General features: G+C 39.3%; 1 long non-coding RNA gene across 1 annotated transcript; it reads left to right on the forward strand.

Moving 5' to 3' along the window:
• Window positions 1-127: 127 nt before the first annotated feature.
• LOC103790163 (uncharacterized) lies at window positions 128-22,494 on the forward strand. Its single transcript, XR_616333.5, has 4 exons — window positions 128-336; window positions 3,944-4,041; window positions 20,410-20,505; window positions 21,421-22,494. It is a non-coding gene; the product is annotated as an uncharacterized LOC103790163 (long non-coding RNA).
• Window positions 22,495-25,652: the final 3,158 nt, after the last annotated feature.

The following is a 25,652-nucleotide window of genomic DNA, read 5'->3' on the forward strand; positions in this document are numbered from 1 at the left end:
GGAGATGAGCGCAGTTTGATGAGGAACAGGGCAGTTGCCAAGGCTCAAGGTATTTTGCACAAGTTAATTGTGTAATGAAATGTGTAAGTATGCAGGGAGAAATGGGACAATGCCTTAACCAAGTGACTAAAGTTTGTGTAACTGATGTAGAGAAGATGGACAACAGGTGCCTCCATATGTGAATGATACCTAGGCAAGAACTCAGCCTATCTTGTGTGTCTTCCAGCCCAGATTTCAGAACCAAAGCTCATCACAAGGAAGCAACCTGCAAACCCAACATTTTCTAAGATAGAGTGGATAGAGTTTTGAAAGAAGGTGAACATTCTGCATGTCAAGGTGAGGCTGAGGTGCTGTATCAGATTAAGGAAGAATAAAGACCTGTGATCACTGAATGCAGTCTTTGGCTCTGGATTGCATCCTGTGGCCAGAACAAACAAAAAGACGAAAAAGCTACAGAACACATGATTTGGGCAATGGGTGAAATCAAAATATGGGTTGTACAGAGATAAAATATTGTACGAATATTCAATTTCTTGAATTTGGTAATTTTCTTTTTTTGTTGATCTTTAATAGGTGTACATATTTTTTTAGGAAACATGTGATGGTTTGGATTCTGTGTACAATGTGTAAGATCAAATCAGGATAATTGGAGTTTTCATCATCTCAAGTATTTGCCACTTTTTGTGTTGGAAACATTACAATTCTTCTCTTTCAGCTATTTTGAAATATGCAATAAATTACCCTGAATCATAATTTACCTACTGTAGTATTTTTTTGCATTGTCCTTATGCTGGTAAAGCACCTACTGTACTATTGAATACTAGAACTTATTAATTTTTTACTGTACTTTTTCTAACTATAATTTTCCTGTGTTTAGAAGAGTATCCTTGTTCTGCGGAAATAAACATTGAATTCTTAATATATTACAGGTCTTGATATATACAGTCTACTGTCATACAGTTCAGAACACTTATGTGTGTGAATCATATAACTATATTTAGATATATGCACGTATGTATGTCATACAATTGCATATACAATCAGATAAAGCAACTACTCTGGCCAAATGTGAAAAATTGGCGACTCTAGGTATAAAGTGTATAGCAATTCTTTGCGACTTTTACATTTCTGAACTTATGTCACAATTTAAAAGTTCAAAAAAGTTTTTTTAAACTTTTTATTATTTTAATTAACATTAAAAATATATATAATTGAGATGGAGGTCTCACCATGTTGCTCAGGCTGGTTTGAACTCCTGGGTTGAAGCAATCCACCTGCCTTGGCCTCCTGAAATGCTGGGATTAGAGGCATGAGCCAGCACACCCACCCTCAAAAAAATTTTGAAAACATTTTAAACAGTGTTGAAAATGTTTTAAAACATTGAAATAAATTTATCATAAGGTAGATGCTTCAGCTTAGTGGCTAACAGTCTTTTTTGTAAAGTGTCAGATAGTAAACTTTTTGGGCTTTGTGGGACACACTGTTTCGTCACAACTACTTAACTTTGATGTTGTACCATGAAAATAGCCATAGATTATAAACAAAAAAATGTGCATTGTTGTGTGCTAATAAAATATTATGTAGGGACACTGGAAGTTGAATTTCACACAGTTTGTACATGCATGAAACATTATTCTTCTTTTGGATTTTTAAAACCATTTCAGGCCAGGCAACGTGGCTCACACCTGTAATCCCAATACTTTGGGAGATCCAGTCAGCAAGATCACTTCAGCCCAGGAATTTGAGACCAGCCTGGGAACATGGTAAAACCCCATCTCTATTAAAATAAAAATACAAAACATTCGCTGGGCATGGTAGTGCATCTGTGGTCCTAGCTACTCAGGAGGCTGAGGTGAAAGGATTGCTTGAGCCAGGGAAGCTGAGGTTTCAGTAAGCTATGAACATGCCACTGCACTCCAGGCTGGGCAACAGAGCAAGACCCTGTTTGAAAAAAAAAACACCCAAAAACGTTTGAAATGTAAGTCTTTTCTTAGCTCTTGGGCCTTGTTAAAAATAAGCCATGGACTATATTTTCCTTTACAGGTAGATACATAGGTAGGTAGATAGATAAAATAGAATAGATAGACGATAGATAGAATAGCTAGCTAGATGATAGATCAATAAGTGGAATAGATAGATAAAAAGATAGATAAATGATAGATAGATATAAAATAGCTAGATAGTTGATAAATATATAGATAGCTGGATGGACTAGATAGATGATAGATAAATGGAATAGCTAGATAGATGATAGAATAGATAGATACATTGATAGATGATAGATGAAATAGACAGATAGATGGAATAGATAGATCAATAAATTGAAAGGTAATAGGTTGATAGATGGATAGACAACAGATAGACAGAGTTTACTGACCCTTAATTTTGAGGCTTTCAAAGATGAAAGGAAAAGATTTGGAATAATTTTTATTTACCAAATTTTAAAAACTCTGCTTGTTTTATTATTATTTTGGCTAGGGATGGGGATGATGGTCTTATAGGACGTTTAGTAAGCTGGATTTTTTTGTGGTAACTCTACCCACTCACTCTCTAATCTTACGCATGGAACCGATGACTTTTTCCTTTATCTTAAGAGCTATCTCCTAATGAAATCACTGGCCTTGCAGCTTTGCATTGGCCAGTTACAACTGTCTTTCATTTGCAGCATGTGAAACTCATAAATGTCAAAACCTCCTTTGCTTCCTCAATGTGTAACTAGTAGTACACACATGAATAATAAAATCGTCCATTATTCCAAGCGACCTTTGAATCACACTGCTCCTTGGACTCCTTGTTGCCTCTTGGAAATGGAATTTCTATTTTTACCAGGAAAATCATGTACGTGATGCTCCTGTGTGTGACTTGGAGACTTCTGTTTTGTTTTTTTTTTTTTTTTTTTTTTGAGATGGAGTCTTACTCTGTTGCCTAGGCTAGAGTTCAGTGGTACAATCTTGGTTCACTTCAACCTCCGTCTCCCAGGTTCAAGTGATTCTTCTGCCTCAGCCTCCTGAGTAGCTGGGACTACAGGTGCCTGCCACCATGCCCAGCCCACTTTTTGTATTTTTAGTAGAGATGGGTTTTCACCATATTGGCCAGGCTGATCTCAAACTCTTGACTTAGGTGATTCAACCACCTCGGCCTTCCAAACTGCTGGGATTACAGGCGTGAGCCACTGTGTCCTGCCCTAGACTTCTGTTTTAATAATGTATGATGACCATCACATGTGACCACAGTTGGAGTCAAAGGGGATAACACAAATGCTTGCAGAGAAATGAATTACAGACAGGCAATCCTTCTTAGTTGGTCATGGGCTTTCCCTCTGCCTTGCATGGAGGTGCACTAACTGACAATACTCTCACAGGCTTGAGGAGTCTTGTAATCCACTTACAATCTGTGCAAGATCCTGCAGAGCCAATGTGTCCTATTTCTCTACATTTTAAATTTTTAATAAAAAGGCGTTTGATGGTTTAAAACAATGAATTGCATTGGCGTCATTTCCCAAAGCTGAAAATGCACAGTGCATTGCCTCGTGGCCTTGCTTCTGTAACTGAATCTGTCTCAAAACAAACAGAGCTGAGCGGTATCCACTGTTACTACAACTGAGCCGGTTTCTCTTTACAGGTGCACGCTGATTGTTTATTTCCCCCTCTCAAAATATTTCTTTATCTCTGTTATTTTTCAAAAATATATACAGAAAAGAATCAGTGGAGAATTGAACTTCAAAAGAACAAACAAGGTAGATCTGAGTTTTTCTGGTGTCTGCCATCCTGTAGGTGCTGGAGGAGGATTGTGGTCACAAGTGGTGTCACGCTGGTATTCTCTGAGGTTGTTTGGCACAGAGTGTAGGGCACCATTTCTTCTTTAATGCATTTGTCAAAATTGCATCCAATTCTTTCACCAATGCAGCCAATAATCCGACCCTTTCTTTCCCCTTCTTATTTAGATCTACTTTAAATACTTTTCTGAATAAATAGATTGATGGAAAAATTCACAGCAGGAGATGGATATTTAAACGTGGAACAGAGAGATGCAGGGATGCAGGTAATTCTATATGAATTTATGGCAACACTTAACTTAATCGTCTAGAAGATTAAATGCATGTACATGATTTGAAAGTATTATTTTGAAACTTAAGGCACTCATCTCTATCAGTTAAATTTTCCTCCCTCCATCCCTCCCTGCCTCCTTCCCTTCCTCCCTCCCTCCTTCCCTTTTCTCTTTCTTTCTTTCTTTCTTTCTTTCTTTCTTTCTTTCTTTCTTTCTTTCTTTCTTTCTTTCTTTCTTTCTCTTTCTTTCTTTCTTGGCAGGGTCTCACTGCCATCTAGGCTGGAGTGCAGTGGTGCGATCACAACTCACTGCAGCCTTGAACTCCCAGGCTCAAAAGATCCTCTCCACTCAGCTTCCTGAGTAGCTGGGACTGCAGGTGCACACCATGACATCCAGCTAATTTTTTGTAGAGATGGGGTCTCAATATGTTGCCCAGGCTGGTTTTAAACTCTTGAGCTCAAGCAATCTGCCCACCTCAGCCTCCCAAAGTGCTAGGATTACAGGTGTGAGCCATGGCACCCAGCCTCCGTAGGTAAATTTGCAACATGAAAATACATACTCAATTATAGACAACTATTCTTTATGTTAATGAAGAGAAATGGAGCTGCAGATGTTACTGCATGGTTAATTAAGCATTATTTTGATTTTATCTTTATTATTTATTAATACTTCAATGATTTGTTCCTCATGGAATATTTTTCCTTTAATTAATTTCATTTTATAAGTAATGTATTTTTTTTTATCCTCTGAGGAAACAGCCATTAATTAGACAAGAGAGGGGCATAGGTATCCTACACCTGGAAATGTGAAGTGGAAATTGTTTGGCGATAAAAAAAATAGCTGTTTGTTTAAAAAATTATTTTATTTTCCCAGTTTTCATAGAGACAGGGTCTTTTGATGTTGCTCAGGCTGGTCTCGAACTCCTGGCTTCAAGCAATCCTCCCACCTTAGCCTCCCAAAGCACTGAGATTACAGGCATGAGTCACAAAGAATAGCTGTTTCTTTGTGAACTGCTCAGTAAAAAACAGGTTCAATTCAAAATATGAAGTTCTTCTTCTTGAAGGAAATTCAAGATATTAAGCTGTATGTTTATGGTGTCTTCCCATGAAACAATGAACAGGGAAACAAACAAAGTATTTGAAATAAAAATGTATTTTCAACTCTTCATGTATTCCTTAGCTCTTGAGGGGCAAAGACTACTTTGTGATTGGAGTAGAAGAATTTCCCTTTCCTCGTGACTTCTCTAGTTTTCTAAGGCAGAAGTAACTCCCAGTGGTTAAATTACCTCTGAAGAGGAATTTTGTTGTGGTTTCCTGGAAGGGGTTGGTCACAGAAAACTCCAGCAGCACATGTCATACATACGACCAGAGCAATGAATACAAAGGCTATAGACATCAGCCCATGCCCTTAATAAGGTGCATTGATTGGACAAGAAAAATATTGGCACAAGAAATGTCTAGCTGCACTTGGGGAGAGGTTGATGGTCATAGCTAGTGTCTGTGAAATGCTTTAACTATTACCAGACACTGGCACTCACTTCCTGGTTCATCCTGACCACACACATGTGTGGTGGCTGTGCCTGGATCCGATTTACAGATGAGGCATCTGAGTTAAGGAAGGTTGTGTTAGACGCCCAGGAACATACAGATGAACACAAAGAGGAGTGAAGTCAGGTCCTTGGATTCCTTGTCCGACCAAGTGTTAAGACAAAGATAAGAAATTTGGAATGGTTTTAGGGACACTAAAAACCACTCTCCTCATGTTTAGACTATTTTAATGTTACTGCCAACAAAGTGGCTTTACAGCTGGCCTTCTTCGAACTACTCTTTCTCTTTCCTCTCTCCCTTCTGTCCTACTCTCTCTCCCTCCTCCTTTCTTTTTCTTCTCTTTCCTTATTTCCTTCCTTCATTTTCCTCTCCTTCCTTCCTTCTTTCTTTTCCTTTCTTTCTTATTTCTTTCTTTCTCTTCCATCTTCCTTCCCTCCCTTTCTTCCTCCTTCTCTCCCTTCCTCCTTTCTTTCTTTCTCTCTTTCCTTCTTTCTTTTTCTTTTTCCATCCCGTTTTCTTTCCTCTTTCCTCTTTTTTTCTTTCCTTCTTTTTCCTCCCTTCCCCTCTCTTTCCTTCCACCATTTCTTTCTTTTTCCTTCCTTCCTTCTTCCCTCCCTCCCTTGCTCCCTCCTTTTGTTCTTTTTTCTCCTTTCTTTCCTTCTTTCTTCCTTCCCCTCTCTTTCTGCTCTTCCTTCCTTTCTTCCTCTTCTTTCTTTCCTTTCTTCCTTCCTCTCTCCCTTCCTTCCTCCCTCCTCCCCTCCTTCCTTTCTTCCTTCCTCCCTGCTTCCCTCCCTCCCTTCTTTCCTTAGTTCCCTCCTTTCTTCCTGTTAAATAACAGCTTTATTGAAATTTAATCATCATACCATAAAATTCACCTTTTAAAGTGTACTGTTAAGTGGTTTTTAGTGTATTCAGAGTCGTGCATTCATCACCTCTATCTAATATTAGAATATTTCCATCACTTCCTAAATAAATTTCTTACCTGTTAGCAAAGAAGATATTTGTTTATGGGATGTCAGGAGGGGGGTCCTCCCAAGTGGTGGGAATGATGAGAGTGAAGGACTCTGCAGTGAGCACCCCTAGGATGCTTTGGAAACAGGAGAGAGAGTGTGTGTAGGGTGCACAGTGATGATTCAGGCATCCTAAACTTTAGATTTTGAGGATAATTAAATCGCATCAGGGAGAATGAACAATGTCTCCTGTGTAAAGGTATAACATCCACTGGAAGGCCAAGTGTTGTGGCTTACACTTGTAATCCCAGTGCTTTGGGAGGCCAAGGCAGGAGGATTGCTTGAGACCAGCAGTTCAAGACCACACTGGGCAACATAACCAGACCCCATTTCTACAAAAAATTAAAAACCTTAGTTGGATGTGGTGGCATGTGTCTTCAGTCCCAGCTATTTGGGAAGCTGAGGTGGGAGGATCACTTTAGCCCAGGAGTACAAGGCTGCAGTGAGCACCATTTAGATCTTAATTCTGCCTGGCAAGCAGGTAGGCTGCCAACTTAGAGGAGAGCATTGCCAGGGGATGTGGTACTACTTTCAGAATAGGATTAAAACAGAAAAATGCAGTGCAGCAAAATTTGGCTACACTTGCTCCCAGAGTGGAAATGTTTATGCCTTCACGTAGCAACACGGAACCACAGTGCCATAAAACACAGGGCTTGATTCACACATTCTGCACAGAGTGTGAGAGTGTTTATCACAATTAGACTGATCACTGGGGAACGAGTGAGGAATTGCGTGGGATGCTGTAAAAACCATTCGCATCCTGCCCGCATCGGGAAGCAGTGTCAACAATGTGAATGCTTCGGAGACCTTGCTGGATGCATTTTGTGGTACTGAGTGTAATCCCTTGAACATGGGGTACATCTGACATGAAAATCTGGATGCTACCTCCCTGCAGAAGGATGCATTACCATTCGGCAAATGTGGTTGTTTTCCCTGCACCCCCACCCCTTATTTTTCATCTTCCTAGCTGAGGAAGCATTTCTTCTCTTTTCCCTTACTTATTTCAATTCCAAATCATGTCAACGAGCGCAGGCCAAATGGAAACAATGAAAAGGTCAGTGGAAGAAGTAAGAATACAAAGGAATATAAAGATGAACTGCTGCCTGGGGATTGAAGTTTGTTCTTATAGAGCTAGTGTTCTCTGTCCTCCAGCCATTTGAAAGAAAAACACCCCTTATCACTTGCCAGTTGGCTAAGGGGGGTTTTCTTTCTGTGGGTTCCCTTGAGAATATTATCAGTGGGTAGAAAATAAACACAAAGGGAAAAACACTTCTTGTTTTGTTGTTGCATTTTGAGTCAGGGTCTTACTCTGTCACCCAGGCTGGGTGCAGTGGTGCAATCATGGCTTACTGCAACCCCAACCCCCTTGGCTGAAGTGATCCTCCCATCTTAGCCTCTTGAGTAGCTGGGATTACAGGTATGCACCATTATGCCTGGCTATTTTTTTTTCTTTTTGTAGAGACAGGGGCCCAGGCTGATCTTGAACTCCTGGCTTCATGCGATCCTTCCCCCTTGGCCTCAAGGTGCTGAGATTATAGACATGAGCCACTGCATCTGCCAGAAAAAACATTTCCTAAAATAGACTCATGAAGCACCTTGGCTACTGTTTCTGCTGAAAGAAAGTTGTGAGCCAAAGCTCTGATCTGTATTTGTGAGAGAGATGGTGGTAGCAACTGAGGGCATTGTTGTTGATGTGACCTGCAGAAAGAAGATGCCTCTTTGAGTAAGGGATTTGCTGATAGTTCATGAGTAATGTAGGTATCAACCAGGATTGATACCATGGAGCTGTCCACAGTCCTACTCTCCATCCACTGTAGAAACCCCACCCAGGGGCTCCAAAACATTTCTAGGATAGGAGAGATGGCATGAGGGATTCTACCTGTAAGCCCACAGATGAACTGGCATTTGGGAGAACTCACATCTTCCTTCTATCCCAAGATACTAAAATGGAATAAGATAGTTTTCTCCCACAAGTGCAACACAGCATGATGAAAGACACAAATGCCCTATTAGTTGGGGAAAGTTGGAAAGATTTTACAAAGTACAGAAAGCTTGGAACAGGTGTAGAAGTATCAGAAGATGACTAGAATTTTGACTGATAAAAAAGTAGATATATTTTTGGCAACGTAAGAAATACATGAAGTTAGTATCTGTTAAATTATACCGACGTTTCAGAAAATGGCATAAATATATAGTAAAATTAGTAGAACATCTTTAGTTCACATTTTTTCTTTTCTTAAAATATCAGCAATGTTATTGAATATTTACTGTTGATTGGACATGCTATGAGTATTTCTAAAACGCATTAATTCCTTCTTTCATTATTTTGTCATATGTATTTGTGTTCTTTTTAAAACTATTTTTAACTGTTTTTCATTTTGAAATCACTTTAGATTTACAAAAAAAGTTACAAAATGGCACAGAAAATTCTAGTATTTCCTTTGCACAGCCTCCCCTAACACTGGTGTTTCAAATAACCACAGGGAAATTATTGAAACTAGGAAATTAACACTGTTGTCATACTGCCAACTAATCCACAGACATTCAAATTTCTCCGATTGTCCCGCTAATGTGGTTTTTCTGTTTTCATGTTCTTCCAGGACCCACATTGCATTCACTGTCATTGCCTCCACAGTGTAATTCCATCTGGGCCATGTCCTTAGTTTCTGTCTCTCATGACCTTGAACTTTTGGAAGGATACAGACCAGTTATTTTGCAGAATAGCCTCCAATTTGTCTTCATTTGATGTTTGCCCATCAGATTAGATTGAGGTTACACATATTTGGCTGGAATACCACAAAGGTAATGTTGAGGTCTTCTCAGAGCATCATACCAATGATGTTGATACGTCTTATTATTGGTGATAACTTTGATGATTTGGTTAAATGTGGTACCTGCTGGGCTGCTTCACTGAAGCTACTGTTTTCTCCTTTGCAAGCAGTAGATACTCTGTGGTTACTTTGAGAATATGCACGTTTCCTGTTTTTCCTGTTTCTCCTCATATAGTCAAATGTTTCTTTTAGCTTCTGTGGGCAACTCTTGCCTGAAATAATGATTATGATTTTCTAGTTCCACTATTCCTTCTGTATTTCATTGGAACTCTACTTTCATGGAGAGGTTTACCTTATTCCTCATTCATTTATCCATTCGATTAATTATTTGTAACACCATGGACTCAGGAATAACAACTTTTTAATGAATGTAATATCTTACTGTTAGTATTTATTTTCTTGTTCCAGTTTTCCCACATTAGGACATTGGGAGCCCTTCCAAGCTCCCAATGTGTCTTTTCTTACCAACATTCTTTCATAAAAATGAGGTAAATGTGTTATGTATATCTGGTTGAATTTACACAATTAAAAAATGATATACAATTGATGTATGTATTTTGGGGATACATGTGATAATTTAATTTTTAAATTTTTTTCTTTTAAAGATGGAGTTTCACCATGTTGGTCAGGCTGGTCTTGAACTCCCGACCTCAGGTGATCTGCCTGCCTTGGCCTCCAAAGTGCTTGGATTACAGGCATGAGCCTTCACGCCTGGCCTACATGTGATAATTTAAATCATTCTATTGTAAAGACACATGCATGTGAATGTTCATTGCAGCACTATTCACAATGGCAAAGACATGGAATCAAGCCAAATTCCCATTAATGGTGGAGTGGATAAAGAAAATGTGGTATACATACATCATAGAATATTATGCAGCCGTAAAAAATGAGATAATGGGCCGGGCGCGGTGGCTCAAGCCTGTAATCCCAGCACTTTGGGAGGCCGAGGCGGGTGGATCACGAGAGATCGAGACCATCCTGGTCAACATGGTGAAACCCCGTCTCTACTAAAAATACAAAAAATTAGCTGGGCACGGTGGCGCGTGCCTGTAATCCCAGCTACTCAGGAGGCTGAGGCAGGAGAATTGCCTGAACCCAGGAGGCGGAGGTTGCAGTGAGCCGATATCATGCCATTGCACTCCAGCCTGGGTAACAAGAGCGAAACTCTGTCTCAAAAAAAAAAAAAAAAAATGAGATAATGTCCTTTGCAGAGTCATGGATGAAGCTGGAGGCCATTATCTTTAGCAAGTTAACACAGGAGCAGAAAACCAAATACTCCATGTTTTCACCTATAAGTGGGAGCTAAAAGATGAGAACACATGGACATGTAGAGGAGAACAATACATATTGGGGCCTACTTGAGGGTGGAGGGTGGAGGAGGAAGAGGGTCAGGAAAAATAATTAATGGATACTAGGCTTAATACTTGGGTGATAAAATAATCCGTGTGACCAACCCCCTTGACACAAGTCTACCTGTATAACAAATCTGTGTAGGTATCTTTGAACTTAAAAGTTAAAAAACAAGATTCCTTCTCTACATTCTTAAAAAGAATACAGCAACATTGCTTAACCTGTTTTTCTTTGTGATTGTGATTACAACATGAGAAGACTGAAGTAGGCGTCAGTACAACCGCAGTCTTTGTGGCACCGGAGGGTTGTTTCAGAATGCTTCCAGACCTTGTTGCTTTAAGAAGTTTTTGAATGACTGTGTTCCCTCTTCCTCCTCATTGTTTCTTTAGTCATCAAATTTCACCACTGCCAGCCTCCCCGCCATAGTTCATCTTTGTTCTGATTTTATATGTTACTGACTGATAAATGTGTGAGGGTAACAGCCCCATTTCCTCCAAGGTAGAAGTCATAGGCTTGTGATAGATTGCTTGAACCACTCTTGCTTTTTTCTGTCCTTTGCCTGTATTTGGCTGTGCTGTATCACATCAGACACCCAGCCGAGATAGAGTTCTCCTCTGTAGGATACTTCCTGTTTTCTGCCTTTTCAATAACATGAGATAGGTAGACAACGTGTCACTTAGAGAGTTATATGCCAGCATTGCACACACAAATTATTTAATATGAACTAAAAAGAGTGGAAGTAATATAGATTGTATCATGAATAGAAGGCAAATGGAAATTGCATGCTAGATTAAAGGAAAGGCAAAAGAGCTTAGACACATATTCCAGCAGTAACGTTCTGCAATACTTGAAAATATAATGATGCTTTACTGAATGTGCCCATAAACAGCACAGAGCTAAGTGGTATTTGGAAGCAGACCTTCGGATGGGATAAGAATGATCTCTCACTTACCCCAGATGGTAAGGGAGATATCTCAAATAGCAATTGTAATCTGCTAGGCCACAGTGGAGGGAAGAAATTAGGTAGGGGTCCTGGCAGGATGACCTTCCTTGCTTTCTGTACCATGCTACGTATCTCCTACCAATGCAGTGGGGAAATATTTGCAGAGTCTATATTATTTATTATTATATAGAGACCAATGATATTTCATATTATTATATTATTGATCAATTATTATTTTACTAATTATGATTACATATTTATATAATTATACAATGTATGGAATACTTATAGAACATATAGAATAGAATATATATGATAATATATAGAATAGAATACATTATAATACATACAGGATAGTATATATATTCCTTATTAGAATCCTATTAGAATAGAATATAGGTAAGAATATATATAATAGAAGATATTAGTAGACATATTCTATAGTATATAACATATTCTATTTTATATTGATATATAAAATATAAAAATGTGTATAACATATATTATGAGGTACATGTATAACATATAATATACGTGTATAATGTATATTGTATATAGTGTATAATGTATATTAAATATAACAGAAAATTTTATATATGACAAACATTATACCTATTTTAATATATTATATCTTATATTTTTTGTATAGTACATATTTTATGTATAATATACATTATGTATTTTAATATATATTAAAATACATAATGTATATTATACATAAAATATATAATGTATGTTATATATAAAATATGTACTATGTAAATATATGTAATAATGTATATAAAATATATAATGTATGTTATATATAAAATATGTACTAAGTATATTAAAATACATACTATGTATTTTAATATACATAAAATAAAATATATAAAATATAAAATATATAAAATATATAATACATATATTATATACTATGATATACAAAATATATTTTAATATATATTTAATATATTTTTATATTTTTGTATAAGATATTTTATCTACTAAAATATATAATTAATATATATTTTATATATTAAAATACATAGTATGTATATTAATATATATTATATATTTTAGTATATTTTTAGTATAGATATTTACATAAAATCAGGCAGGCTCCAGAACATGGACCTACAGTATACTCTTAGGAAGGGATTAGGACAACTTCTAGTTTTACATTGAATTTTATTTTAGGTTCACGGGCTACATGTGTAGGTTTGTTACGTGGGTATGTTGCCTAATGATGGGGTATTTGAGCTTCTAGTGTACCCATTACCCCAATACTCAACACTGTGCCCAATAGGTGATTTTTCAACTCTTGCCCCCCTCTAATCCCACCCTTTTTTGGAGTCCCCAGTGTCTATTGTTTTCATCTTTATGTTCACGAGTACCCAGTGTTTAGCTCTTACTTATTAGTAAGAACATTCAATATTTGGCTTTCTGTTTCTGAGTTAGTTCACTTAGGATAACGGCCTACAGCTGCATCCATGTTGCTGCAAACAACGTGATTTTGTTCTTTTCTTTTATCTTTTTTGGAGATGGAGTCTCGCTCTGTCTGGAGTGCAGTGGCACAATCTCAGCTCACTGCAACCTCTGTCTCCCGGGTTCAAATGATTCTCCTGCCTCAGCCTCCTGAGTAGCTGGGATTACAGACATCTGCCACCATGCCCAGTTAATTTTTTATATTTTAGTAGAGATGGAGTGTCACCATGTTGCCCAGGGAACTGCTGAACTTCTGATCCACCCACCTTGGGCTCCCAAAGTGCTGGGATTACAGGTGTGAGGCACCATGCCTGGCTGATTTTGTTCTTTTTTATGACTGCATAGTACTCCATGTTGTAGATATATACCACATTTTGTATATCCTATCCACTGTTGATAGACACTTAGGTTGATTCCATATCTTTTCCACTGTCAATAGTGCTGCGATGAACATGGGGTGCAGGTATCTGTTTGATATACTAATTTCCCTTCCTTTAGAGAAATATCCAGTAGTGGACTTACTATTTTAGCTTTTTGAGAAATCTCCATACTGTTTTCCATAGAGGTAGTACGCACTTATTTTCCTACCAGCAGGATATAAATGTTCCTTTTTCTCTGTGTCCGTACTAAAATTGGTTGTTTTTTGAAATTTTAATAATAGCTACATACTGGGGTGCGTGATGGTATCTCACTGTGGTCTTAATTTGCATTTATTTGATGATTAGTGATGTTGAATATTTTTCATATATTCGTTGGCCTCTTGCTTGTCTTCTTTTGAGAAATGTCTGTTCATGTCCTGGGATGAGGGCAATTTCCTGAGAGCAGGTTTTTGTCTACCAAATAGCCGTCCTGCTGATTTCTTATTGCAAGGCTCCTGGCTAAACGCAGAGTGGATATAAATTATTGACAATTGCACCCTTTGTAAATTAGGAAACCAAATTTCAAGTATTTTAGAGGCTACTCTAATGATCCTCCATGGAAGAAAAATAAACTTGAAAGACGAGCACAGATTTTATTTGTTTGCATGATGAGTTTCATTGCTCATGTGATTAATAAGGATTTCAGGAGCAAGTGGGTTATTCAAGCAACTAAAGGGATTTGATGAACAACAGATACTCAAGGGCATGTGACATCGAAAAGGATTAGCACTTTATGATGCTATTTTTGTTTCAGCGAGACAGAAGATAAATGACAAGGGTGATTCCTCAGGAATAGGAGTATTTCTTAAGCAAAGTGCGTTAACAATGCAATATTTTTTTTTAAACTGACATTTCCCCAAGTTAAACTTTAACATACTTTGGTACGTGTGGTTGTACTCCATGCGCCGTGTTTAATAAATCACAATGAGGCTAGAGAGTGGAACAAATTAAACCACATAACAATACTTAGGTTAACTACCTGCAAAATCTTAGAGAAACAACGGAGAACAATTGCTCTCACAGTACTATCACTGTGCAAATAACACTCCCGGACAATTTTTATAATTTTGCTTGCTCCTACATTAACTCATTCATTAATGACTGGGCTGTATATTGATTTTATTACTGAATAAAACACAGTATCTGCTATAGCAATTGGAGATGCATCACCTGAATTTAACTTTGTGGAGGGACTTGCTGCTCAGGGCTGACTTCAGCTGCAGAGACCTGCATTTTCTGAGGTCCTGCTTTTCCTAGGATAGCTGCATTCGGTGACAGGATCCAGGCTATAAGAAACATGCTGATTTGGTTCAACCAAAGGTACTCCAATAACCACACACTTCAGAGTTCAGTGTCAGGCTGGAAGGGATTTTGGTGGATCTGCAATGCTATTCAGTGCTATTCAGTGCTATTCAGTGCTATTCAGTGCTATTCAGTGCTATTCAGTGCTATGCAGTGCTATTCAGTGCTATTCAATGCTATTCAGTGCTATTCAGTGCTATTCAGTGCTATTCAATGCTATTCAGTGCTATTCAGTGCTATTCAATGCTATTTGACTTCTCTCTCTGCCCAATCATGCTTTCTTTCACACGAATGATCCTTAGCAAATATCTTGCACACCCAAATCTATCTCAGCATTGACTTTTAGAGAAGCCCACCTGTGAGAGTTGATACCTGCAGATGTCTGAAATAAAGCAACAGGATGGTGCTCAGAGGTTCTTCACCATCTGGTGGGAAGGAGAATCCCACTGCTATGGTAGGTGGGGCAGAGGTAGTCCCTGCTGCAAAGTGATGGTTCACTTCTGACAAAACACCCACTGGTGGCAGCTTTTGATGGTGTAACATTGGAAGAGACTACATGAGCAGGCCATGATTCAGAGGGTATTTGAGAGGCATGGAGAAAATGGTAGCTACAGTCGTAATGACATTGCATGAATAATATTAAGTACTATGATGGGCTACAGAAAAACAAGGAACAGCTGAGAGATTAATGGTCAATTGGAAGCCACCTGTGAAACAAGAGATGCTCTTTGGTGGCAAACAAAGTTCTCCTTTTCACTAGGAGGAGGCAGAAAAGCCAAGACCACCTCAAGGATCCAACAGTAAAACTGGCTGAACTTCAAAGAAAGTTAAATGCCCCAATCAAAGCCCATCTCTAAGACCAAGGTCAGGACATTGGTTGTGAAGACTTCAGACCCTGGCACATGAAATAGAGACATTTGGGTGAATTACCACAATGCTTTTGCCTGTCCAGACTTGCCTGAAATTTCTGAGCCTGCATAAGGAGCCAATTTCATCAGTAAGAGCTGATGTCCCTCTGTGATAGAAGACAAGGTGGAGGTGGAGGTTGCTTCCCGACAAGGCAACGGGCGCCCCCTCAGGCTGTATCTCTGACTCTCCTTTTGATCTTCAGGCCACGCATCATGAAGATCTGAGGACCACATGCAGCTTTCATCATGAATGTGGTCCTCTAGTTTTTGGAATAACTAGAGTTTAGTCTTCTCATACCAGCTGGGATGATGCTGAGTCTGATAGGAGAGGGGAGGGTCTACTTAGAAGGAGCTGTATCACCAAGTCAGTGTGTGATATCCACAAAAGACATATACACCAAAGAGTGGATCTCTTCAGGGCTTGATTCTAGGGCTGAAACATAGCCTTAAGGAAGAGGTTGTTGATGTCAGAGTGTTCTGAGATCCAGAATCTAACACCTTGGACAGTGCCCAAGTAGATGGTGTGACCTTCCACTAGGATGGTCATTAATTAGATGGATGGAAAAAACTATAGTCTACACTGAGTGGAGCAGAAATGTCAGCATTGCTGTGGCAGATGGTAGCAGATGGGAACAAAATCTCAGAGAAGTGAATGCGCTGGAATGGAAGAACTACCTGATGTTTTTGTTCCACAGCAAGGAAAACAAAATGCATCATGGCAAGGATGCATGAAGGTCATGACAAAGAGCTACTGAGAGGACCCTGCCATCACTCAATGGTTCAGAGGTGGTGTTCTCTTGGACCAGGGCTCAGAGGAGGAGAAGCAGTAATAACACTTGGCTTGCTGATAACAAAGTAGATGATAGGACCTGAAATCATAGAGACCCTGTGGACATTTTTATTTGCCTGTAGTGAGTCGGTCACACACATCTCAATGACCAGCAATGTCATAGTGTCAGTTGAGGGGTTCTATGAAACAAGAGGCTCTTTGGTGGCAAGAAAATAAGTTCTTCTTTTCACTAGGAGAAGGCAGAAAAGCCAAGACCACCTCAAAAAAACTGGCTGAACTTCAAAGAAAGTTAAATGCCCTAATCAAAGCCCATCTCTAAGACCAAGGACAGGATATTGGTTTTGAAGACTTGGGACCCTGGCACATGGAATACAGACATTTGGGTGAATTGCCTGACCAGACTTGGGTGAAATTTCTGAGCCTGCATAAGGAGCCAATTTCACCAGTAAGAGCTGATGTCCCTCTGTGATGGAAGACAAGGTGGAGGTTGCTTCCCAACAAGGCAACAGGTGCCCCCTCAGGCTGTGTCCCTGCCTCTCCTTTTGCTCTTCAGGCCACACATCGTGAAGATCAGACAGGCATGGACATATGTATGGAGAAAACTGTGTGGACATCTAACAGAGGCCTGTGCCAGTAAACCAAATTATGATCGAAAACAAGGAGGCTGAGAACAGGCACTCTTTTCCATGGTAGCTACAGTCCCTTCTTTGTTTCCAGGACTGAGCTTGTTTTCAGGACTGGAACCTAATAGTTGAAGAGATACTGGGGTCCTTGTGAAGACACCCTACCATTGAAAAGACAAAAGAAATCGGACCATCAGAAAATCACGTCAAATTATTATATTGATGACAGCAGATTGATCAGGCAGGATGTGCAAGAGATGGTCAGCATGCTGGGAACCGTGGTAAAATATATTTCATGGAGTGTGTAAGGATTCAGGGGTCTGCCATATCAGGAAAAAAGTTTTAGGCTTTCAGGCATCCTATCTGAGGTAGAAAACAAATTGTGGCTTCTTGAATATCTCACCATGTAAAAGGCAGCACGAAACCTGATGGCCCTTTTTGGGTTTTGGAAATAACACAGAAGCAGAGGCTGTGATCTTATGCCTTGGCCCATGTGCTGGCTGACAAAGAAGGTGGCCAGTTTGTGGGGACTCACAGCAGAAAAAAGCTCTGAAATTGTCCAGTCTTTGATGAAAAAACCCCCTGCTGCTTAGGTAAAAGAATCTGGCAAACCCTATAGTGTTGGAGGCGTCAGTGGAGGGAAAGGATGCTACGTAGAGTCTATGGCAAGCCATGTCAGGAGAGTCACAAGACAGGTGTCTAGGGTTGTTGAGCAAGGCCTCACCATGAGCAGAAGAGATACGCACTATTTGAATTAGTTTTCGCAAGCTTCCTTAATGGAGGAGAGCAGAACGGGTGGCTTAAAGAACACACACTTATTTTCTCATAGTCCTGGAGACCAGAAGCCAAGACCAAGGTGTCAGCGGAGTTGATTCCTCCTAAGGCTTCTGTCCTTTCCTTGTAAGGCAGATGTCTTCTCCCTGTGTCCTCCCGTGGCCACGTGTGTGTCTGTGTACTAATCCCCTTGTCTTGTAAGAAAATACTCCTCTCATTGGATCAGGGTACACCCACATGACCTTATTTTACCTTCATCACCTCTTGAAAGACCCCATCTCCAAATACAGTCACATTCGGAAGTCCTGGGTGTTAGGAAACTTCAACATATAAATATGGTGTGTGACACAATTCAGTCCAGCACACAATTTAGTGTTCATCTCCTGATGTGGCAATGCATTCTGGTAGATACCAGGCATTTCACTGTGGAGTGTCTAGTGACCATGAGTTCAGACCACTCAACATGAGTTGGGGCCTGTCAAACACACTGATACCCAAAGTCAGATTGATTCAGCAACAATCCTCTTGGAGTTGGAAGTGGTACCACTATGCCATAAGCTGCATGAGAAGGTAGCCCAGACCCTCATGTGACTTTCCCCGAATAATGCATAAATGCTTATTCCTCCAGTCACAGCAAATGGCTGTTTGGGTAGGAGTGCTCTATGACCAACTGGAAAAGAGGAAGAAGCCCAAGCTCGTTTTTTGGATGGATGATTTTGGTGGGAAGTAAGAATGTGCAACAGCTGCACTACATCTTTACCCGAGAGTGGCTTTAAAAAACCAGTGGAGAAAAAAAGATTCTCCCAGTTGGGAAGACTTTAAGTAGATCACCTGACCATCCACCTAGTGCAGAGAGAAGTCCTGAGATTGGAATATATATGGGCTCATGGGTAATTGAGAATAGCTTGTCTGACTCATGAAAAGCATGGAAGAAAAGAGATTGAAGGATGGGGACATACTTGACGGAGACCTGGATATCTTAAGTACAGACATGTATGACCATGTGGGAAGATCACAAAATGTACAGATCTTTGCACCATGCATGAATGTCCACCAATAAGTATCTGTCAGGAGACATTATTCCTGCATCCGAAGTCATACTGGAGCCTTCTGAACTTAAAACTGTCAGATTTTATGGCTCTAAGATCTAAAGTTATTCAAGTAGGTCTCCAGACTTTTTCCCCTTAGTGTTATCTTCACCCTAGTCATTCTTGCCTCTTCACTCATCTTCCTATGTCACACACACACACACACACACACACACTCACTCACATACCTTATAGATGTTAAATTAAATGCCATAACTCTCTACCCTTTAAGCATTCTGCTACCATCCATTCAACAACATTTTGTTCCATGACAGGATGACTCTAATATTAAGGGATGGTAGAGAATCTTGACAGATTATTGTGGAGGTGACCAGAGGCAGCCACAGATGCAGAGAAACAGGGTGAGAGTAGGGCAATGATAAGACCGTGGGGGCATTAACAATGCTGTAGTCCATGGTATTTGGCCATAAATCTTGGTGTCTGCATTACTGTACTAACCAGATGGCTCTAGAACCGATTTTGGATGTGGCTCAGCTATTTATTGATCTTCATTCCTCTCCCTTTTCATGGCAATATTTTGAGCTTTCAATATTTCTCAACTGGAGTGGTTTTTCTCTTGAGGGGACATTTGACAATATCTGAAGATATTTTTGTTTGTCTCAACTGGCTGGGTAGGAAGAAAAACTATCCTACTTTCCTCTTCTGCATAAATACCCTATAATGCATAGAACGGCCTCTTACAATAAAGAATTGCATAGCCTAAATATCAATGGTGTTGAGGTTTAGTAACCCTGTTCTTTATTATTTCACCTATTCCTTTTAGCTTAAATTAGCTAGAGTTGGTTTTGACTGATTGCTACAATGACCATGATAGATGTAGGTAATTTACACTTGAACATGATTTGCATTTAAGGGTGCCATTTATCCCTGAATGTAAAAGTGTCTTTCTCAAGTGTTTTCCCAAGTTTAAGAAAGGGTCCCTAAGTTATTTGCTTCTCCTGTTGTACACAATAACACAACAAAACCTGTGAAAGATTCACCTACTTTTTCTCCTTCTATACCTGTCCTACCTTGGAGGATGCATTGCGAACTTTATCCTTAAAAAGTTGCAGAGCCCGGGCCCATGGATCAGAGAAAATTCTTGCAAAGCAGATTCCCATATGCAGTATCGATGTTGATTAATTGAACATTTATAATCAGCAGAGAACCCAGCACTGAAAAAACAGCTCATCAATTACTGTAACCAATCTCCTGGTCATTGGTGAGATAAATTAATGGTCCAGTGAATGATAAGCATGTATTGACATGGATTGTAATTGTTGTTTGTTGTCTTTTCTGGTCAATAGGAGTCATCTGTGCTTGGAAGTTTATTGCTGTTCTGATGTTGAAGGATGCTATGCCAAGTGACCACACAGAGGGCATGGTGTACTGCCCTTGTTTAGGTAAGTGCTACCAGGAATCCAAGAAGTTAATGCCTTATGGAGCAAAACGTTAACCAATAGATGAAGCAAGTCAAAAGTTTATTGCTGCTTTCTTCCATTCCAAATGTGCGGTGCCAAGGCAGGTTGTATGCATCTCAGTGGCGTTTTCCTGAAGACTGGCCAACGAGCAGCACCCAGGGCCATCAATGCATAGACTCTCCTACATTTTTTTCTCACTCTTCTTGCTCCTTACTCCTGTCTCTGGGTTTGAACTCCTAGTAATACATTAGTGTATACACAGCCACTGCCTTTAATGCTGCTCTCTGGGAAACAGCAGAGGTATATCCCTGTAATCTTTATCTGGGCACACTCAGTAAATGTCCACCATTTCCCTCAAAGCAGAAACAGAGAGCCATACTTCTCATTTGTCTTTCCTCTCACCTCTCAAAATATCTGATTTAGCCTCCAATGTCTGTTGGCTTTGTCTTGATCTCTCTTGACTTCATTCCATTCTTTATGTTTCCACACCCACTGACTTACACCCATGCAAACATTACGTTGCCATAATTGTTACTATAGAATCCCAGAGCTGGAACCCAGTTCTATTCTCAGTTGTCAGTAGAACGCATTTCTGAGATTGAGAAATACCATCTTCTTATGCCTACTGTGACCAGTCATCTTCAGTTGCTCAAGTCTAAGGTGTTCTGAGGATGTGGGCATTCAGTTCTAAAACTAGAGAGTCCCAGGGAAACCAAGATAATCTGGTCACTCTTTTTGCTAGGAACCCTACAATGGCTTCTGTGAATGTTAGAGTGAGGGTCAAATTCCTTAGTCTTGCCACCAAAACTTTTAGCTTACTTTCTGACTTCACCTGTGGACATATTTCCATTACTTATTTTACTTCAAGAATGAAAATTCTTGTGTTTTCTCCAACAGGTCATGCTTAACTTTGCCTGGGTCTTCACTACTTTGAATGCCTTTTCCTACATTTTCACCAATAAAATGACTCCTTCCATGAAAAATTTTAAGTTGATGAAGAAGTTTAGGGGCTCACATTATAACTGTTGCACACATATAGTTTATCCTTTATCCGTTTTAGACTAATGTTTGACCTGCGTGTCATCTGCTCCTTTTAGATAGTAAGTTTCTTGAAAGCTGGAACTTGACTTTTTCAGCTACTATGGTTTGAGTGTTTTTGTGTCCTCCAAAATTCATGTTGAAAGTTAATCCACAATGCGATACTATTAAGAGGTTGGGCCTTTAGTGGTGATGAGGTCATGAAGGCGCTGCCCTTACAAATGGGATTAGTGCCCTTATAAAAGGGCTTGAGGGAGTCTCCTTGGCCCATTCTGCCCTTCTTACATTTAAGAACACAGTGTTCCTCTCTTCTTGGATATGAGAATATAGAAAGAAGGCACCATCTTGGAAGCAGAGAGTGAGATCCCATCAGACACTGAATCTACTTGCACCTGGAGCTTGGACTTCAAAACCCCTAGAACTATGGGAAACAAATTTCTATTATTTATAGATAAGGTATTTTGTCTAAGGTATTTTGTTATAGCAGCTGAAACAGACTGATACCCTAACTTTGAATATTTTACATTATTATGCATGGTATATTGCAAAGTATATTGCATGATTTTATATATATATATATGTATGTTATAGTATATAGTAATATAGTAGGTTTGTGTTCTGTCTTCTGTACAGGAATTTATATAACTCATCTATATAGAGTTCTTGGCACGTAAAAAACCCTCAGTGATGATTTACAATTGGATTAAATAACGCCATCAGTGCTCAGGAAGTGGCCCAACCATTTCTAGGCATTCTATGAAGAAGAAACTCATGAATAATTGAGGGAATGAAAGAAAGAATGTTTTCTCCTTTCAGAAATTCTCAAACACACTAGTGTGTTCTGAGAAATCAAAATTTGCATCTAATTTACAAAATAAAGGGCAATGTGATTGTTCCTATACGTGTGATTCTCTATTTCATTCTCTTCTTGGTAAGTCCAACCTATTTTGGGTAGACTTTGGGGAACTTGAGACCTGTTGTCTCTCCACTAGGCGAATCTTTTTGCACAGATTGAGATTTATTTTCTTGAAGCTATGTGAGGGGATTGGAACCTGAATTATAGTTTATAAAATAGTTCTGGTGGCAATTTATTTCCTGAGAACTGTCATAGGATGGCCTAAATGTATGCTTCTAAGGAATAATCATGAAAAGCATAACTCAATATTTACATACATCTCTGCACAGTGATGATGGCATAACTGCATTAAATAATCATTTTGTCATGTAAATGCCATCACCTTCCCAATAGCAACAGCTTATTTTGTATCATGCTGATGTAAATAGGGGATCAAAGATTGTGGACTATGGGTCATTCCGAAACGTAGTGACCCTTGCCAGTCATCCAACATGGGCTTCTAGTTGTCAAATTCAGCTCCTGAAACATGAAAAAATGCATTCCATCCTCTTTTTCACATTACCCACCTGCATCTTGTATGAAGGCAAATTCCTTGTGCTTTTTTCTGGCAATCTGTTAAACCTCTAACTATGGTGTGATATGATTTGGCTCTGTGTCCCACCCCAAATCCCATGTCGAATTGTAATCCCCAATGTTGGAGGAAGGGCCTGGAGGCCTGGTGGTAGGTGAGTAGATCATGAAGGTGGATTCCCCCTTGCTGTTCTCATTTTAGTGGGTGAGTTCTCATGACATCTTGTTGTTTAAAACTGTGTGGCACCTACTCCTTTTCTTTTTCCTTCTTTTCTAGCCATGAAAGATGTGCCTGTGTCCCCTTCATCTTCCACTATGGTTGTAAGATTCCCGAGGCCCTCTTAGCCATGCTTCCTCTGCAGTCTGTGCAACCATAAGCCAACTAAACTTTTTTTGTTTTTAAATAAATTGCCCAGTCCAAGGTATTTTTTAATAGTAATGCGAAAATGGACTAATATATGGTGGGAGGGCACATACTTTCAGACCTCAGGAAAAGGACTCAGATAAAATCTGTGGCAATCACTAATGTTCCTTTCAAGACTGATTCAGACATTATCTCATATAACATACATGACAGGAGAGAGAGAGGTGAAAAAATGAGTTTTGTGCATTCAATTGGACTCCTCCAACTTCATTAATTATACGTATTATGTGGATATAATGATTCATTCTTATTTTCCAGTGAAGCAATGGGGAGGCACATTTACTCCATGCATTGCTCTTCCTACTCTCATTAGGTCCTTTTTCTAGGGAAGAATTTGTCTTCAACTCTTACTTGCCATCATCTATACCATCCACTCTTTTATTGACAGCTATGGAGACCATTAGGCACAAATGACATCTATCGGGAAGTTGTCATCCACATTTGGCTGTTTTTCTGCCTCGCTTATTTTTTAAGGCACTTTTCAGTAGATTAATGGATCTAAACCCTCATTTCAATTATTTTTATTATGCCTGGCTACTGCTTGCTCCCATTAAAAATGAGAGTGTACAGTTCATTTAAGGATTCAATATTCCCGTTAAACAGTAATTCACACTGGTTTCTCTATTACCACTCCACCAACTCATGGGATTTTTTTTTGATTTATAGACATACTTGCTGTTGGAACTCAGCCTCTGTCTGTTGAACATTGTGTGTATCTTGGGAACTTTCCCTTGAAATGCTTAATAATTACTAATGAAGTTTTCTCCAGCTTGTTTAGCTGCATCCACTGTGATTATCACAGTGAACTCAAGGCAAAATGAGAAATTTTAATGCATTTCTATGGGAGTAAGTAATTTTTTGCTTGCAGTGGTACGAACAGCAGCCAATTTCTACCAATAGAATTGGCACAGTCAACCACTGACATAGTTTCCATGAATTCAGACTTTCAATTGAGATCTATTTTCCTGGAATATTTGATTATATTTTTGCTCTTTTTACTTAAGGAGCAATTTCTGAGCAAAGGTAGTATCACTTGCAAAATATTTATTGAGGTATATAAGTGAGAGTCACACCAAATATATATCAGTTTTCTATGCTATGTAACTAATGACCACAGACACAGCTGCTGAAAACATTCATTTATTAGCTCATGGTTTTGCAGGTCAGAACACCAGCATGGTGTGAATGGATTGTCTGCTCATGGTCTCACAAAGCTGAAATCAAGGTGTTGACTAGGCTGAATTTTTACCCAGAAGCTTTGGGGAAATACACACCTCCAAGCTCAATCCTGTTATTGGAAAATCTCAGTTCCTTGTGGTTGTAGGACTGGGGTCCCTGTGTTTTTGCTGGCTGGCTGCCCACAGTCTTTTAAAGATAGTTTCCTCAATCCCTAAGCCAATAACAACACATTAAATCCTGGTCATACTTCACATCTCCAACTTCCTATTTTGCTGTAGCCAGAGAAAATTGCTTTCAAATGCTTATGGCTCAACTACATAGTGTCTCTATCTTTAAATTAATTGATTTGGGACTTTAATAACATCTGCAAAATACCTTCACTGCAACACCTACATTAGTGTTTGATTGGAGGATGTGTGTGTATGCCAGGAGGTAGGAATCTTACGAGTCATTTTTTAGAAATTGCATTTTAGGTTTTGGGGTACATGTGAAGAACATGCAAGATAGTTGCATAGGTATACACAGGGAAGTGTGATTTGCTGCCTTCCTCCCCATCACCTATATCTGGCATTTCTCCCCATGCTATCTCTCCCCAACTCCCCACTCCTCACTGTCCCTCTGCTATTTCCCCCCAACAGACGCCAGTGTGTGATGCTTCCCTCCCTGTGTCCATGTGTTCTCATTGTTCAACACCCACCTATGAATGAGAACATGTGGTGTTTGATTTTCTGTTCTTGTGTCAGTTTTCTGAGAATGATGGTCCTTTTTACCACACTTGGTATTATTTTCTTGGGACTTCCCAGCTTGAATTGCCCAAGAACCTAACAACTTATTTATTCTCAAGAATTTACTTCTCTTGTTTCAAAAATATTAGTTGAAAGCAAAATTGGTGAGAATGTGCCACCCCCTGCTGCTGATGTCGCTGATGCTCCCACTGAACTGAGTGTAGGACAAAATATTAATATTCTTCTGCAAAAATGAACTCAGGAGTCATTGAAAAATCTGATTCTTTTGGATGCACATGGAAGAGTTTATATTTAAAGTAAATAAGACGATACTGGG

Source organism: Callithrix jacchus, chromosome X, assembly GCF_049354715.1.
Source record: "Callithrix jacchus isolate 240 chromosome X, calJac240_pri, whole genome shotgun sequence".
Lineage (NCBI taxonomy): Eukaryota > Metazoa > Chordata > Mammalia > Primates > Cebidae > Callithrix > Callithrix jacchus.